Source organism: Diplotaxodon limnothrissa, linkage group LG9, assembly GCF_057381915.1.
Source record: "Diplotaxodon limnothrissa isolate DT_005_m linkage group LG9, D_limnothrissa_male_GT1.1, whole genome shotgun sequence".
Classification (NCBI taxonomy): Eukaryota; Metazoa; Chordata; class Actinopteri; order Cichliformes; family Cichlidae; genus Diplotaxodon; species Diplotaxodon limnothrissa.
Window position 1 is genome coordinate 22,555,366 of NC_140604.1, and position 18,057 is coordinate 22,573,422.

The following is an 18,057-nucleotide window of genomic DNA, read 5'->3' on the forward strand; positions in this document are numbered from 1 at the left end:
AGCAAGGAGTATTTGAATCGGACTTTTGAATCTCCAGAGTTTCTGAGTAAGGGGGCAGATAAGGTGCACACGTGAGGAGGGGTGGACAGAAGTAGGGGGCAGGTGTGGATACGACAGCCCTCTGCTAACTCTTCCATCAAGGATCCCTGCTGTCCTCGTTATCTGCTTTGCACCTTTTGGTGGTCCACAACCCTGTGGGCCAAGTCTGAAGGCATGGACCGAGGCTGAGTAGATGCTGCTGCCTGACAGGGAGTCTGTGAGACGGCCGTCAGTTCCTCCCCTCCCTGGTCCCCTTCATGCCGTGCTGTGGTCTGGGCCATCGCCGGAGAGCAGAGCTTCCATATGTGAGTTTGTGGCTTTGATGCTGATTTATCACACAGGATAGACTACATGTGATAGTGAGAGAATGAGAGGCGATGAAGCCTACAGTTGCCAGCATATGTGCAAAGACTAATTGTTTCAGGATGAATAATTCAGAGGTTATTTGGCAGGTGTTTCCATGCATGCACAACTTTACTGAAAATGTCAGCGCTGCTTGAAAGCACCAGTCTGAAGAGTCAGTGGATGCCTGCCAGCTTTTTCCCTCGATGTTGATCACTGTTGTCTGCTGCTGTAGATCTCTATCCAGAAACAATCCTGAGTGCTGCAGGATTTAACTGAAATATTTCAGTTGCCTGAACTGACCTGACAGTTTTCTGCAGAGCTCTGTTTTCACTCTGCATGCTGCCAGACATGATAAATGTTTTATTCCATATTTATTCCAGGGTTTGGAGAGAGAGCTGTGAGGTGGTAATGTTTTTGAATGCTGTGGGTTCACAATGCAGGCACATGCTCTGTTGACAGTTTGACTTTATTGGGTTTTGCTTGTTTATTTCTTGCGTCTTTTATGTGCTAGTGTCTGCAATCAGAAGCTCATTACAACGAGTCTACTGTGGCTGTTCAGCTTAATGAAATGCAGTGAGAGGAAAATGTGGGTGTTTTTCTTCTAATAGCTATGACTCCGAGATGGAAAATTTGATGACACATGCATTTATTTCTCTACTGTCCTGTGCATTCTTAATTTTGTCAGTCAGCCTCAGTGGGTTTTTGTGCACTCCTTTATGTACAGCACAAAGAAAGGGAATGTCTTCTGCTTTTTGCAGCCTCCAGTGTTCGTCAATAGAGCAATGTAAAAATGAATCATGTTTTCCCTCTTCCACAATTCCCCAGTACTGCAGAAAAAGACAAGCATTGCATTTTGCCACTAGATGGCCACATTTCACTTTTGAGTCTTCCACTCAAATACATACTGTACATGCAGATCTGTCTTTTATGCACAGAGAGAAAATGCCTCACCGCTATTAAAGCCCAAAGATAAAGTTTTCATGAGGTAGACTTTTTTATATAATTATCTAAAATGAGTTATGAAGTCATCCACAGATCTGAGATGGTAACTTGTTCGCCTCTGGGACAAAATGTCCTGAGCACAAAAAAAAAAACGTCAGAATGACGAAAACTGTGACATCTAAGCACATAAAAGTCTTAACGGCAGTGTGAAGTCATCCTTGATTTTTTTTTTACAAGAGTAAATATTCAATCTTGTTGTATTTTGTCATGTTTCTCAGGTCTTTGTCTGAATTTCTACGAACATTATTGCTAAGGATTGTCTTATTGCATTGGAGTCACACTGGGTTAAATATGTACACTTGGGTTTTAAGGGGTATTTATTTATTATTTTCTTCTTTTTTTTGGGTTGTATGGAAGCCCCAAACGCAATTTCATTGTTCTTGACAATGACAATAAATAAATAAATACTAAATACTAAATACTAAATCTTCAGACAGCAACAGTCAACTATACCCATGTGTTAATCAAAAATGGAATTTTTGAAGATTTGCTTCTTTGTGTCATGTGAAAGTAAACTTCATATGTGGGTTTCCAAATGTTGGGCAGGCAAGGTTTACACTTTTTAGACAATGAGTAATACATTTATTGGAAAAAAATTATACACAATTACATAATTGTTTGTTTTATCCCAATTTAGCATGAAAGTAAACCTGAAGTTTCATGTGAACACGGGCTGCCAGAGCAGGTGTAAGATTGTGGCGGTGAAATATATAATAATAGTACACTAAATGTTACAGACTTGACTTAAACTGAGACAACAAAAACATGTTTCAGTAGAATATTTAAAAATATTTTTTTACTTTAAATTTGTGCGTAATTTAAAATGTCCAAAAGAAAAGAGAAACCTGTATCAGTGCTCTAAAGGAAATCTTCATGAGTACATAAATAAATTAGTATCACCCAGTTGTTCCAAAAAAGAACTCATGGGTTCATAATTCATTATGTGATACTTTGAGCAGCAAGTAATACACCAGTTGTGTCTTCTAAATTCAGCCAGAAGCAGCCTTCTCTCATTCAGAGAGCTCTTTGAAAAGGGTCCAAGGCATTTGGGCCCATTATGATTATTATTGTCTGTCTTGAAATGCTTCTGAACTGGAACAACAACGTTATCGCAGATATTATAGAGAAGGAAAAAATGCCAGTGTGCTCCTGTGCACATTGCTCTAGTTTGGTTACGCAGTCTGGTTTTGTGTGACATGCGCTGCAGTAGGCTGGATCAACATTTACTGTACAACTGAGTAAGCTTTAATTTAACTGATGAGTGGATTAGTGTAGGACCAGCTGTGGAAACGCCACACCGGAGCATCTAAGCCCCATGTGTGAGGTGTTTGCATGAAAACAAACCATTCGCTGTGGTGGAGTATCACTGGCAGCATGTGTTTGTGTTTAATGACTGTGCACAAAGTAAGCATGGGGAAATTAATATAATGAGTAGAGTTTTTGGCAGAGGGCGGTGCAGCGCTGAACTTTATGACACTCCTCTCACATGTTTCCAATATGGAGCACCAAACCGCCGTTTTACGTCTGAAATGGGGCGGAACACAATTCTGCTCTCGATGGAATGTGGAGCACGGAGACCTGGCCGGATGGGACTCCGTCTGACAGAATGAATAGCCAGCCTCAGACACTCCTCACGGAAACTCAGTTAATTGAAGACAGCAGGGCCTACTCCATTCCACCTTTTGTTTTCTAGGCCTTCTTGCTTGCATGATGCAGCACCAGTAGCTAGTGACATCTGAGGAAACCAACCTGAGTTCTTTTCCTGCAGTAGAAATGCTGATAAACTCTTTAAAGGTACATGTGAAACAACGTAGCACAGTTTCTTTTCTATAGTCAGTGTATCGTGAGGCGCATCCAGGTGTGTTTCGAGATCGGGATTTGGTGGGAATATTAATGCATTATTCATCTGCCAAAAAAAGTTATCAATGAATTTGCTGTATCTTAGTTTGTATCTACTCACTCCCCAGCCATCAGGATAACAAAGAGAAAACAGATCACTTTTTCATGTGGAGAAAAAACAAAACTACCTACTGTATCAGGACAGATAATCTGACAGTATAACAGATAACATAAAAGATGGGCATAGCCTTTATGACCACCTCTGTGTTTTGACGCCAGATGTGACAACCAAGTGCTTGATCTGAAACTGCCTACTTACTGGCTAATGATTTTGGATTAACAAGTTATTAGCCGGTTAGCATGTCTTGAATTATCCTCCTTTGTGAAATCTTAAAATTACCATAATTTACAAAAAGGACTTCATGTTCTACTTGACAAGATTTAAAACTAGCAATTGAGCACATAAGGTCATCAGAAAAGTCTTTGCTGAGGTAACGGAGAGAGGAAGAAAGGAAGCTGTCAAGTCGCCCCCTGGTGTAATTTATAAAGAATGCAGGTTTAAGACACTTGTGCGTTTTTCGACCTGGATGCAACATCCATCTGGAAGACCATTTGATGGATTATGTGAATGTATAAGGAGGCAAGGTATGCTAGCAGAGGGGTGATACAACTCACAACTAGACTGTTTAAACGTGCCTTTGTCTGATGCTATAGTAAGAAGTGACCACATGTCAGATGACATAGAGGCTGTTTTGTGCCTGGACACAAAATATACACAGTGGACACTGACCTAATTGTTATTGACAGCTCTCTGAGGCTATGCAGCAGTGCTGTGAGCTACCTGCTAACTTTAGCATGGTACCAAGTTAACAGAAACACTGCTAATGTGGTGTGGTTTTTGATACTCCATCCATCCATCCATCCATCTTCATCCGCTTTATCCGGGGCCGGGTCGCGGGGGCAGCAGCCTAAGCAAAGAGGCCCAGACCTCCCTCTCCCCAGCCACCTCCTCCAGCTTATCCGGGGGAATACCAAGGCGTTCCCAGGCCAGCCGAGAGATATAATCTCTCCAGCGTGTCCTGGGTCTGCCCCGGGGCCTCCTCCCGGTGGGACATGCCTGGAACACCTCACCCAGGAGGCGCCCAGGGGGCATCCTTGTCAGATGCCCGAACCACCTCAGCTGGCTCCTTTCGATGTGGAGCAGCAGCTGCTCTACTCTGAGCCCCTCCCGGATGGCCGAACTTCTCACCCTATCTCTAAGGGAGAGGCCAGCCACCCTTCGGAGGAAGCTCATTTCTGCCGCTTGTATCCGCGATCTCGTTCTTTCGGTCACTACCCACAGCTTGTGGCCATAGGTGAGGGTAGGGACGTAGATCGACCGGTAAATTGAGAGCTTCGCTTTTACACTCAGCTCCCTCTTCACCACGACGGACCGGTGCAGCGTCCGCATTACTGCAGCTGCAGCCCCAATCCGTCTGTCGATCTCCGGCTCCCTTCTCCCATCACTCGCGAACAAGACCCTGAGATACTTGAACTCCTCCACTTGGGGCAGGAACTCATCCCCGACCCGGAGTGGGCACTCCACCCTTTTCCGGCTGAGAACCATGGCCTCAGATTTGGAGGTTTGGAGGTGCTGATCCTTTTTAAGTTTTTGATACTTAATGACTTAAATGGCCATATTAGTACCATCATGTTATTATTTGATTTGGGCACAAAACACAAATGGCTGACGTGGTTGTCATGTGATACATTATACTGTCATAAGACAGATGTTTGGACGTAAATAACAAAATGGTAATGAAAATTCATCCTGCTGGGACTTGTCTGCCGTTCATAAAATAGTCCTTGAGAGATTTAAAAGAAAACAAACATGGACCTCACGGTGGGAAAAGAGGAAACATCAGGGATCATAAATTTCAGGAGTAGCCATGTTTTTAACATTTTGTCTTGGCTTATTCAAGAGATGTAGCTATGTAGCAGGTAAGTAAAAACTTTGAGCTGTTAGGTGGACTAAAGAAACCAGACAGAGAATGAGAAAATACTGGAATATTCTCAGACAAAGATATTTTTTTCCCAGAAACAATTGAGTTTGTGTGTTCTTGTGGTGAGTGAGCCGAGCTCCCATAACAAAAGGGTGACCTGGAATTCCCAGTTTTCCAGGCACCGGGATGGACGCCCAGATAGGAGTCCCGAGCCAGCGCAGACTAAATTGGAGCAGGGTTTCCTTGGCAGCAATTATGCGTTTTTTCACTTATCCAGAGAATATGGAAATGTCCAGGAACTGAGCCGTTAATTGGCCACAGAGGCTCTGAAGAATGTCTTGGATTTAGGTGGATTTTTTTTTTTACTGTGTTTACGTCACAGCTGGACTGGAAAGTGTGATCTATACACTATCTGTGGAAGCCTATGAAGAGTATAGCTCCAGCCCGGAAACACTGATGTCAGTGACACAGTGCGCATTGACCCCGTTTAAGTTACGGCTGGCAGTCTGAGTTTTAAAACTCTCAGTGGTCTGGAAATAGTGAGGTCATGGGTAAGGAGATGCTTCTCCCATCCTACAAAATGTACTGATTCCTCATTAATCTTCCTAATATGTCTACAATAAATCATTACTGTCACAACCTGGCTCAAAAGTATGTGACGAGAGGGAGGCCAACTAGGGTCTTAGATGACGCCAAATGTGTAATTAGAGAAATTAAGAAACAATACAATAGGGCATATCTGTCAACGGGTCAGTACCTTTGTAGTGTCAGTGATGAATGAGTGTGAATATAAAAGATCAAAGAATAAACGGGGCTGTCAGTCAGCCAACCAGGTTAAGGTCTGCTTTATATTCTCCTGAGCTCAGCCCATTCAGGTGTGTTGCATCAGGAAACTCATGCAGCTTATTCACTGTGTGTAGGGCATCGATCAACTAGGATGTAGCAAAATGCTGCACACTGTTTTCAGGTTTGATTCCTCTGTTCAGCTCCACGGATCAGTTTCCTGGAAGAACTGAAAGACAGAGCCAACAAGGAAAGGACAGCAAAGCATGCATCCAGCATGAGGCCATCAAACTGCAAGCTGGGCTTGTTTGTCTGCTTGCCTTATTCAAGTCACTGTGATATTTTAAGAACTGCATGCAGACAAATACTGCATGACTATAAGATCTGTGGTTCTGGCTTGTAAAAAGGCCACATAAAAAAGTTGTGGGGAAAATCCTGAGGAAAGCAGGAAGACCTGTACCAAATTTCATGCCAATACCTCCAGTAAGAGCCTGGCAATCAGTGCGTATAAAACTTAACCTCATTATGATAAAGTGTCGAAATTATACTGGGAAAGTTTTGAAATATGGTTTCTGAGAGTCTCAGAAACACAACTTCTTTGCCTGTTTGCTGCTTTCTAACCAATTGAGATGAATGCATATGAAATAATTTAGTGTTCATTGCCAAACTTAAAAGAGACCTGTAAATGTGAGGACTTTGCAGGCACTGCAGTATATTTAAGTGCATAGTGTGTTACCAGTGTAGTCCAAGTTGACTTCAGATAATCAACAAGCTCCTCTGTCTATAATTTAGTCCCTGACGTCCTCTGACAGCTCTTTGGTCTCACTAATGGTGGTGAAGAGGCTGAAATGGAACAAACTAACTCTGTGGACAGGTGGGCCTTAGACACTTCAGGTCAGGAGTCTGTAACTGATTGGCTGTCAATAGGCAGGAGCCAAATTTATGGCTAAACTGTATCGGATCAAATACTTATTTCAATCAATGCCAAGAAAAATGACTTTTACTCCTTATGTAATGTGTTTTTCTGGATATTCTTTCTTTCTGCATTAAAATAAAACTACCATAAAAATGAGTGACTGTTCATTTCTTTGGAAGTGAGCAATTTTACAAATTCAGCAGGGGATCAGATATATTTCCCCCACTGCCTTCACTTAATCTCTTATCTTTACTTTTCAGTTTGCTTCTAACATACCTTGTGATGACTGTACTTTATGTAATTTTCTTCTACTAACAGCCCACAGATATTATGAAATCATGCACATCGTGCTGACACAAGAGTGCTAGCAGAGTCGTTTGCTCAGCTCACACCCATTAAATTGGCACCTCTGATAGAAAGGGCACCCAGGCCAAACTGAGCATCACTTAAAACAGGAGCAGATGTTCTTTGAGGCCAATTAACAGGAGAGAGATGCAGACAACCTTGTGCACCAGAGGAGGGCTGCTGGCCCATATGGATACTAGAGACAGTTAATTAGAGTGGCAGATGTTAAAAATGGACCAGGAGCCGAGTAAAGCAAGAGTTTTCACTATATGTTTGTAATTTTGTGGTTTGCATTGATTATTTTAATGAGCTGGTCTCACCGGTAGCCAAGATTTTCCACATTAAAGTAACAAGATAGTAGAAGTAAAAATTTAAAAAGATGGCCTCAGATATTACGTGAAGTGTTCATGTATAGAGCTGCTATGATTAGTCAATTAATTGCTCTGTCAATCAAAGGAAAGTTTACTGACGTGTTTGTTTGCCAAGTATCCTTCAGCTACAACCTCTCGCAGGTAACAGGGTTTCTTTTTAGCCACAAAAGATTGTGGCAGAGAAATCAAGTAAAAAAAAATTAAAAGTTTCCATCAAGCTATAACTGAAGAAAGAGCACATCTCAGATAAATTTTGAAGACTGTTAATAAAAGACTCACACAACACCCTTCCCTTATAAAAGCTGCAAGCTGTTTTGGCACCTTTTTAAATTCCTTTTCAAACACTAGTTGTTCTGCTTGTTTATGTGCGGTCTGTAGACTTTTCTGCCACTGCTGATCCAGAGATCCGCCGCTGCTCTGTGGCTCAATTTCACCCAAATGCAGCCACTCAAATCAGCACTTACAGCCTCAGAACTCTTCACTGATCTTTTATGAGTAGTCCGGATCAACTTGAACAAACAGACTGCAAGAAGTGTGGAGAGGAGATGTTGGTGAGATTTTGCAGAGGAAGCTACAAAAGTCAGCATTTAGAGGCTTGATCAGAGAGCAGTGGAGCCACTTACTTAAGAGATTAAATGGAGAGTCACCGAGCATTTTCTTACTGTCTGTCATGCTATTTATCTCTTAGCAAAGTGGTACCATGACAACAGGTGCCAGCTGGGTGAGAAGATGTACTCCAGAGATTGAGGGAGAGATGGAGGATGCTAGAGAGCAAGGAAGGAGACTGGCTCTAGGTAGGTGGCAAAGAGCAGGGATGAAACAAATAAAAGCACGATAATAAAAGGAGAGGTACCTACAGCAGATGAAGATGAGGTCAGTCACTTTAAGTTTTGCTCCAGTGCTCCCGCTTATTTCCTGCCTGATATCTGTACATGCCAGTGACCTGCCAGTCAGGGCTCTCCTCCAAAGACTCAGTATGTTCATCCTAATACTTCTATAAGCTCACCCTGGGGAGCTGGCCACAAAGATCTGATTTGGGCGCGTGCTGTGGCTCAGCAGGGCGGGGTTAAACCTGCTGGGATGTTTCATATTCATACTCTGCTCAAATACATAATCAGTCCATCAGGTCACTGTGTGCTGTGAGGAGGAAAACACTTTTGAGTTTTGCTGGATATTTCTGGACTTTTCTAGTTTTGTAACGTAGCCTGAAAAAAAAAACTTGAAAACTCTGCGCGTGGCGTGCTCTGATCCGCTGACAGATGCTGGATTCAGTCAGAGCAAGCGTTTCGGGCTCGCGGGTTTGCAGGGCACATGATGACCAATGGCTGAGCGCGACGTGCCCCCGGCCATCACCCCTGATCCCGCACAGACCTCCCCACGCAACAGGCTGCGGGGCTAAAATCTGCTGAGGAGGGGGGTCCTCTCGCCACGTTACTGGCCTTCCTCTCGTTGCCATGATCAAACAAACCAAGAATAAAAATGTCTCATGGGTAAGTGAGGTGTGCTCCTGTAGAGTGAGTGTGCTCCTCTTCTCTTGAAGTGCTCTGTCATGTGTGTTTTTACTCTGTATTCTGTGGCATTTGCAAAACATCTGAAAGCAATGTAACATTTTGCATCACTATTGATATGATTTTGTGGTTTAACAGATTATGCAGAGGCTATTACAGTGTGTTTTCATTGATTTTTTTTATGCTGCTGTACTCAGTGGCTATTCCAAACTGAGGCTTAGAGATTTAGGTATTATATAACTACAAGCTACTACATACCCACTTTATGAAATCTGGTTATCAGTCTGCCAACTCTGCCTCTGCCAGGAAGTACGCCAGATGTTGATGGGTTGAATTTCTAGTTGATGGCAGTTCAAGTTGAACTCTCCATGAAAGGTGCATTGTTCTTGTTTTTTTTTTTAAATAAAACAGCAGATAAACTGGCACCTTTTGTTAAGATGTCATAGTTTGTTTGTTTTTTCTAATGTGTGTGAGTTTGATATCTGAGTCTTTGCCAGTGCAGACGGATCAGGGCAGATTAGAATGAGAGTGGCTTTGCGAGGATGAAATCAGCTACTTGGGAAAACGGGGGTGGGGCAGGGAGGAGAGAGTTGGGGACGGAGGTATGTTTACTATCAAATCTACTTTCTTTCTGTCTGTGGACATTTTTCTCTTTCTCATTCTGCAGACATACGACCTGCCAGAAACTCACACAGCCTCCTTTTACACATTTTATGATCCCTCTTGCTGCTGAAGTTCTTGTAAGTCAGGTGCAAGTGACACCATAATAGTGCAAGGAGCCCGGGGCTTATTTCTCCTTATACACCATATGTTGAGCTGTCCTAAACAAGCGTTCATGTTTTACCCTGTGAATGTTTTGCATTTCTGTCCAGTATATCGTACATGTGCACATGTGCATGAATCGAAATGTGCTTATGTGTTTTCCTCCGGAGGGAAACGCTGCTCTACTTTCCCTCAACCTACCCATATGGCAAATATGTCATGCTGCTGCTTTCTACAGCCCAGCTCTCTGTCCTCACTCTGACTGAGCCTGATTTCTTCTACACAAACAGAGCTGGAAAGTTGATTACTTTAAAACACTTTAAAGTCTGCTGAACTAGTAAAGAGGCTAGTAAGGAGAAAAGACATGCACTTAAGCATTGTCTTTGTTTAGTTTGTGTTTTTATGGCTGATGATATCAAAGGGATAGTTCACCCTAAAATCCAGTTTACATATTTTTCCACTTGGCAGTAGTGCTGTTAGCTGTTTCTATCTACATAATTTTGGTATAAATCGTCCAGTTTTGAAAATATCTGCTCTTAAATTGGTTACCTCTCTTACATATAATTGAATTGCAGTGTCTTTCAAGAAATCAAGACACAGTTAGTTTAAAAACAACAACAAGAAACATGGCCAGTAGGAACTATTTTTGTTCTGCAGAGCTTCCCACCATCCATATCTGTAATAAGAGGCTCATGTTGGTGGAAGTTTGACAGGCTATAAACATTAATTGTGTCCTACCTCAGTTGAGCTAACTATGGGTTTGTGTGTGTGTGTGTAGACAAAAGAAAGAATGTGTGATTTCTGTATTGGGCTTGTAGTTAGCAAAGAAAAACTCTTGCAAATGAAAAGTGCTTTATCTTTTGACAATTAATTATTTCACCACATTTCATGGAAGTCGGCTACAAGAATTTAAGAGTTCCTGCATTTAAGTGCATAGTTTAATCTGACAGTGGTACAAAAGATGACGTCAAAACCAGACAATCATAAAAATATTAAATGGAGTTTCATCCATTTGTTTTCATGTCAGGTTACATTTTTATCTAATGCCGACATCAGAAAAAATATCAGCAATCTGAGCTCATGACAAGAAATTGAAGATAAGCTCTTTCTGGGACAGTGGCGCGGCTGCCCCTCTGTTGGTCTTCCTTGGTCTCTTGTGTTCTGGGGGCCTCTGGATGTCTGAAGTTTTGATCTCCTCCATACCTGCTTCATGCCCTGGAGGACGGGGCTGTGGCCCCCCACACCCTCTAGCAGATCATTACATGAAGGAACCTTTTAAATACAAGCATGCTCACGCTCACAGGTGTACACACGGGTGCTCACACACACAAACTACACCCTTTTTGGCTCCTACCTCAAAGCACACTGTGCACTGTCGATCTTACGTGCTGCACAATAATGTTTAATATTTAGTATTTACTGTTATATTCCCATATATCATCGTGATGTTGTTTATTATGTTGCTCTTTTTTTTTTCTTCTGCTTGTTTTTTCTTTTTTCTTTCTCAACAGGTGATCCAGGTGATTGATATGTGTATTTTTTGTCTGCCTATTTTGTTGGTTTTTGTTTTTTGCCCTTTATCCTCGTCCCTCTTCCCCGCTGTTTTTCTTTCCCTCTTTCTTTCTCCTCTTTCTTTTCCCCAGTCAAGTCTGTCCCGTATTTAGCAGGTTCAAATAAAATAAACAATAAAAGGTGAATCAAATAGACCAATGCGGCAAGGCTGGGATGGTCCATTTGGTAAAGTAAATCCGTTGGGCATCTTTCTGATGGCAAAAGAGCAAAACAGGACAGGCAAAAAAAAAGAAAGAAATTGAAGATAAGACATTTTCTGTGTAGAAGGAAAAATGTTTAAAGTTACAACATTAATTAAGACTATTGCAAACACACCAAAGTATAAGGTCTGCTTCCTTTGTGTTATTAGCTAAGTTGTCACAGGAACAGGAGTATATTACTGTGATCCTAGTCAGGGCTGTTGGTTGTTTTTCATTATAGTGGAAATTGTAATATGAGTAAACATAAAGTGGTTAAAAATGATTTACAGCCTAAATCTAGCCACCAGCTGTTGCCCAAGTGCTGGATCAACAGACAGAACGATGGCCCTGCAGCCAGAAGGACAACAACTTTGCCACATGAACTAAAAGCTGGCTTTGCCTTTTTTCCCTCTCCACACCCATAATTCAACTGACAATATAGCAAAACTGCTTACACATACATCAATTTGGTATTAATTTTATTCAAAAACTCTTGACCTGCCTGATGCAGTTGCAGCACCTCTGCAGTGCACTCATCCCAAGTATCTCCTTGTCTATGCAATAAGCCTAATGACTTTGAGGGCCACATTCATAATCACAGGGGTGGGCAGTGTCAGGCGGATTAGGACTCCAGATGGTGCTGTTACTGCCTGACTGTCTGTCTGGCAACGAATGTACAGCTGCGGGAGGTCACATGTTTTTACTACAGCGGTAAGCTCTGCCTCTGCAGCCGAGACGCACAGCATCACAGACTCCTGTCACCTCTAACAGCTGATACAGTGTTTCTGGGGTTTTAAGGTATGCTTTGTGTGCAGTGGGTGTGTTTTTAGTCTGCCTTTTATAGCAAAGTTTAGTGGACCATGCAACAGATGTCATGCTATCAAATTAAAGCTTAATGCCCGGTCTGGGAAAGAAAAACACTTCAGAGCTAACCATGACACCGCAGAGGTTAAACACTCCACCGTGTGTGTCCGTCCACTCATGCCCGGGTCACTGTGTGGGTTTGATCTGCCTTAGAGAGACTCCAGCTAGCTTCACTACACATGAGGGATAACACTTGCTGTTGGAAGAGCTCTCAAGTATGCTCATCTCATTTCCTCTCCTAGATATCACTTCAGCAGTGACACCGGTTGCATTTAAGAGCAACTCCCCAGGAAGCACAGCAGTCAGTGTTATCCCTTTTGACTGAAGCAGAGAGGTTGGCTTTTTTTTTTATGCCAGGCGTCAGCTGCTTGCACCCCTGGGTCATGGTACTCTGAACAAAAACCAGGGGATTTGCATAATTCATTACAGTCGCTGTGGAGCGGAGAGGCGACACAGGTGTCCCGGGCATTGTGGGAGAACGAGCATGTCTAAGAAGCCAAAGGTAAAAAGGAAAAAAAAGAAAATTACATACAACCTGTTCTTGAACCTGTTCTTGTTTCTGTGTAATCAGCAGCTTACTTCTCTCTTCAGAGCTTGTACTATTAGTTGTAGCACTGGATTGTTTTTCTCAAAGCTTTTTTTTATTGCTAGTGTTTTTTCTGTTTGTAGTGCTTGCTGCTTCCAGGTTTGTTTGTGATGATGTCGACAGTCTGCCGTACTGTATATCCTGTCTGTGAGGTCTGTTATCATGGGCCTATACTGCTGGAATTCCATGCAATATACATTAAGTGAAGCTTAGTTTTTAATCATGGGTTGTTGTGGGACTGTGTCTTGTATAAAGCCACTGATGCTGCAGGTGAAAGGCAAGCTGCAGGGTCATCTTTCTCTTCACATGTGAAGAGAACTCCAGCTGGTCCAGTGAAAGAGTCAAACAGCTAAATGCTTTGTGGCAGACTCTTTCTTTTATAGTGCAGGACCATTTACCCTGTGTTATTTTATATATATGGCAGTGTCGCTAAAGCTTTTGTCTTGTGAGTCCTCATAATTCCTTGCCTGCTTGTGGCAGATTTTGATTGTTTTGTTTTGTTTAGTTCATGAATTTTTAGAAGCAGTAAAGGAAGTTGTATTGTGCTGTTAGATTATATGATTATTTTTATATCATTGTAAAATGACTAAAAAGTGAATGTCTTTGTAAATCTTTGACTAATCTAGATGAAAATGCTAAGAGCATTTTTTTTAATTTACATTACATATTTACATATTTACATTTATTGGAATTTTTCTGTTAGGTGAGAAATGATGAGACAAGGCAGCACAAATAAATATTGCAAAGGTCATGCACTTAAACGCGCACGAGTGGGAAATCACTCGTAAAACCTTTGCCCCAGATCACGTGTGCTGTAAAACATCAGTAATGTAGTAGAATAAAACTTTTTTATTAACAAACAACAAAAAAAATAAAAATTCTGCACACACATAATATATTTCTAAATGTTTAGATTTTAGCTTAGTCCACAATCTACCACAAAGGTAGGTAAATTTGCAATGCTATATGATAAATTAACATAATATTATAAAATAGACCAGTACAGATTTTATTTTAGTATTTTGGATAGCAAGAAGCAAAACATAGAGGGAGTAGGATAATGACTCCTGTAGGCTGGAGCCTTCCTCTTCCCACATTGACTTCAAGCGACCAGATCTTCACAGTTTCTAACCATGTTTCATGTCAGTCATTTCTTCTGCTCTAAATCCTGGATTGGTTGAACGGCCAAAGCAGATTTAAATCTCCTTACTGAGAGAAGCAATCATTACAAAGTGAGTCAGGGGATCAAGTGGACATAAGCAATAACCCCTGTGGGTGTTTTTATGTGGAAGGTGGATTGTCATCCCTCCAGAATAAGGATGCACTCTACATAGAGAAAGATTGAATGGCACAAGGGACAATTGCTTTACAGCAAGACGCAGGTCTGCACAAAAGTGGATGAGACTACGTTGTATACATGTGCTGTGACAGGAAACTAAACTCATCGCGGTGTGTTCAGAGACATGGGTCTGAAAATGGACCAGTAACTAACCCAAATACAGTTTTTATAATCACAACCACTCAACACTTCTCCCCAGCTCTGTGGAGCTTTTTAGTGCCTTTGTGCTCTTTTTCTTTTTTAATTCACTCTCACTGCTTTCATAGTGTGAGATTATTCCCAGTTGTTCTTCTCAGGGGGGGGAAAAGGAACAAACAACTAATGGCAGGCAGTGTTAGTGATTAGATATTTTCCAGCCAACTAATATACTCATTGTATGAAATATACTAGTTGTAAAAAGGTCAACTAGTCTAAAGGATAGAAAACACTTAACATTCAAACTATTTTGTGTGTATTTTGTATGAAATCATTAATCACATCCCTTATTAATCAAATCATGTTTCAAATGTTGCTGAAATGTGCGGCACATGACAACAGGTGTAACATTGCAAAGAATAGTTTGCAGAACTTAGCTAATCTTAGCAGTGCTGGCAGCAGTAGTCCTGGTTTCTTCCAGGCTAATTTCCACACCACTGTGCAGAATGTGGTTACACCTGGCTTCATTTGTTTGGTTATTCCAGTTTATTCAGTCAGAGCCCACATGGCGCTGCAGCGCCGATTAGTGGCAGGTGGCACTGTAACATCTTTTGAACTGGTAATTGTCATTGTAGATGTATAAAAGAAGCTGTTGCTGTTAGCGTTTTTGGTGCCAAATAGCAAGGGCAGAAATGTTTAAACGTCTAATTGCACACATTCCTCTTAGTGACTAGCTGATGTGCTCAGTGGAGTCTTTCTCTCAGGAGCTGGTAGACAAAAACTGGACTACAAAACAAAGCTGTCTTATTAAACACATGGCACAGAAATATTTATCTAGTAAATATATATTTAACGACAGCTCCATGTCAGGACTGTTTCAATTATCTCTCTATGGCCAAAAGTTTAATGTAAGTCAAGAAATCAACATAAGTCAGTGTCTTAAGTGAGCTTGTATGTGAACTGAATTATCAGCTGTCAGGCCATACATTTAACTGATTAAAAATGAGTGGGCCCAGGCTCTGTGCCAGAACCGTTTGGAGTGATGAAAGTGTTTCTCTGTCTTTGTCCATCTTGTGCCATCAGTGGATCATACAACTACTGCATTTGATACTTATGAAAATGTGTTTGCACACACAGTGTGAGTGCATCATCCTCTTCTTGTGTGTTCCTGACCTACATGTGACTTTATTGGTCAGAGCAGTACCGATTTGATGACTGAAGAGTTTTTCCTATGAGTCCATGTGGAACAGCCGATGCGTTGATGTGTTCAGCGAGCGTGAAGTGAGTCAGTTTAGCACCACACACTGCACTACAGCCGCCAGAAGTTGTACATTGTTGTTGAGTACAGTAATAAATGCCAGCGCTTCGGACTTCATCAAGTGTTTGCTTCCCTTAGCTGTTCACAAACTCTGAGCTCATGATCTTCATTCCCTTTGGCGTGCTTGACAAGCTTCCTTTGTCTCCACGGACTAAGCACATCTTGGGACGGGTAAGATGGAGTCAACTTTTCAGTAAAGGCTTTGCGATTTCTTTGCTTTCTTTCTTTGGAAATTTCCTGTTCTGTTTTATGATTATTTTATTTTAAGAACAGATGAGAAATGTAAGTGGTGTGGGCGCAGGTTCAATGCTATTCTTAGGTTTGGTACACATGCTAGCGGGATGCCCTTTGGTGATGTGGGGGAAGCAGCAGTCGAACTGTCGAGATGCTCCGAGAGGCAACAGGAAGCAGAACAGCTGTGGCTTCTGTCTCTCTTTCTCATCCGTCTCTTTTTCTTTCTCCATTATTTTTCTCCGTGTATCTCTCTCTCATTCCCCCTCCTCTTCGTTCTCTCACCATCTGTAATTAGAGATGGTCCCTGGGCTCAAGTGGCCCTGCATGTACTGTAGCTAGGTAACATCAGTCAGATGTTGGCTGCAGGCCCTGTGGGTTTTATTAGATTAGAATCACAGTCAGGGGATGGATTCTCCAGCTTCATCTGGAAATTTTGCATCGGGATGCTATTCCACCTTAATCCTTTATACTCATTTTTATCTGGTGTAAACAGTAACTTTTGTTTTGTTATTTTGTTATTAAAAGTATCAGTACTTTATATTTTCTCAAAAACCCGTCTTTCAGTTTAATAAAAATAAGCCAAAACTTTCAAATCTGTGCTTTATTACAATAGATTTGTAAATGTCTTCATCCATGTTATTTATAAATGTAAAGCTATAGCAAGCAGAAATTATCTATGCCACTTTACGCCCAAAGATAACAAAAAAGCATTTTTGCTGTTCAGTTATTAAGATGTCATAGCTTGTTTACAGAAACCAAACTGACAATACTGTAATTTCTTGATAAGGATTCATTTGTAGGTATTTGTAGGTTACCACTTGCATGTATTAAATTAAAGAAATTAACCCAAAAAAAGATATGTCTTAATGAATTTTAGGAGTACTGGGGGTAGACAGCAAGTAGTTGCTTCCTCTTTTTAAGATTATGTGTTTAAACTAAGACCCAGGTTGCCTGTAGTTTGCTTGAAAGACACCAACTTGTCTGCAAACACTTGCAAACTAGATAAACTGTGAAAAGTGTGACACAAAGAAGAAACAGAAGTTGTCTGCAATGATAAGATAAGATAAAGATAAGATAACCTTTATTAGTCCCACACGTGGGAAATTTGTTTTGTCACAGCAGGAAGTGGACAGTGCAAAAGTTATGAGGCAAAAATTAGAATACAATAAGAATAAATACAGTACACAACTGTACAGAATAGAATAAAATAATATACTATATACAGTAGAATAAAATAAAATAAATATACAATAAGATAAAAATAGAATACAAATACAAATACTATATACAACTGAGTAAAAATACAACGATGACAGAAAGGATTATTGCACTTAGTATTATTGCATATGTATGGATGTGTGTGCTTGATCAGTTAAAGTCTTTATTATGGAGTCTGACAGCAGTGGGGAGGAAAGACCTGCGAAATCTCTCCGTCCCACACCGTGGGTGCCGCAGTCTCCCACTGAAGGAGCTGCTCAGTGCTGTCACAGTCTGCTGCATGGGGTGGGAGATGTTGTCCATCAGGGATGACAGCTTAGCCGCCGTTCTCCTGTCACTCACCACCTCCACTGGGTCCAGAGGGCATCCTAGAACAGAGCTGGCCCTTCGGATCACCCTGTTCAGTCTCTTCCTGTCCCCAGCAGAGATGCTGCCGCCCCAGCAGACCACACCATAAAAGATAGCAGAAGCCACCACAGAGTCATAGAATTTCTTCAGGAGTGGGCCCTCCACTCCAAACGACCTGAGTCTCCACAGCAGGTACAGCCTGCTCTGCCCTTTCCTGTAGAGGGCGTCTGAGTTATGAGTCCAGAAGCACAAGTTTTACTAGCCCTAGGCTACTATTGTGACGAGTGTTTGCAGACAAGTCAAGTTTATTTCTATAGCACATTTAAGAACAACAGCTTTGGACAAAGAGCTGCACATCTAATATAATCAAAT

At 41.5% G+C, this 18,057-nt stretch overlaps 1 protein-coding gene across 1 annotated transcript in view; it reads left to right on the top strand.

The window, feature by feature from the left end:
- Nucleotides 1–18,057, top strand: part of cacnb2a (calcium channel, voltage-dependent, beta 2a) — a 71,636-nt gene that overhangs the window by 12,416 nt on the left and 41,163 nt on the right. The window lies entirely within an intron of this gene.